We start from the raw sequence: 1350 nt of genomic DNA, 5'->3' as shown, positions 1-1350 counted from the left end.
TATACACATATATGTGTATATATATAAATATACACATATTTATGTGTATATGTGTGTGTGTGTGTGTGTGTGCGACTGTGCGTGTGTGTGTGTGTGCCTTTTTTGTAGAATCCCAAACCACCTAATACTTTGATACATTTTTTTCATGTTGTATCATATGGCCGTTACAAAGTTTATACTGACATAGAAAGCTTTGAAAAAAGCAGAAAGGATTTTGCAATTAGTAGCGATTAGAGCAAAATAAATAAATATAAAATATTAAGCCAGAATGTGCCTAATATTCCTAGACACGGTTAGTGATGCTTTTCCTACATATAAAAAACCTAACAAGCACAAAAAAGCAACATTTCAAGCATTTTGCAGGGGAAATGACAGACGCAGTCGATACAATGAGTCAATGTGGGTTTGCAACAGAAATATATAATTAGATGAGGAAACCATTTCATTTGGCTACATTTGAAGAAACCAGGAGTAAATGGATCTCGATGATAGGCAAATAAACAAAGAAATAAAACATTTAAAGCAGAAGGGACAGATGAAATACAATGTAAACGATAAGAAACGAAAAACGATAATTCCCCATTAGTCAGAAAAAAAAAACGGACTTGTAGACATACATATCATGCCAATTTTAATAACGCATAGAAAGATATAATCAATTATTTACAACTAAACAACTTCGGAAGAAAAGGCTCGATTAATATTCCATGAGCCGAGGAGATCTAGACAAAAGATATTGGCGAAAGAAAGCGTTAGGGTGAACTCCGGCGCGGGAGAGTGCATTTCTCTACGTCTGGATGCAAACTGTTATTAGTAGGATTAACGTGGGATTGACCGATGGATAAGAATAGGTTTATTGGTATGTTTAACAGTCCTTAGAACGCGCCCATTTTGTTTAGTAAATGCGAGAATGACTTTACAAGTAATCCTCAAACTAAGGTACAATTACCTCTTATTGGGTAAATTACTGTTACTCATTACTGTGCAGAACGCTAATTACTGTCAGTACGTACACAATATATATACAACAAATATAATAAAACCGGCCAAGTCGACAGTAGTGCGTACCTTATTAAATAGACAACAGACTAAAAATGTTGGGAATTAACCGTAAAACAGAGCAACATTCGAATAATAAAAGCTAGGGACCAGCGTATTGAAGATGCTTGCAGCGTCATGTTGTTTTAATAATCTGTGGAAAGACAGATTTACGTTCTTTTTTCTATGCATTTACATTTTACCACACATGTATATTTCCCGTCTTTCACAGTAGATTTCTCTAAAAAAAAAAAAAAAATAAGCTTGACAATATAAGTCCTCGAAAATTAGTCGTAAATGGAAAAACTTGAG

Source organism: Penaeus chinensis, chromosome 36, assembly GCF_019202785.1.
Source record: "Penaeus chinensis breed Huanghai No. 1 chromosome 36, ASM1920278v2, whole genome shotgun sequence".
Classification (NCBI taxonomy): Eukaryota; Metazoa; Arthropoda; class Malacostraca; order Decapoda; family Penaeidae; genus Penaeus; species Penaeus chinensis.
The sequence above is the reverse complement of the archived record's forward strand: the minus strand, read 5'-3'. Positions refer to the sequence as shown.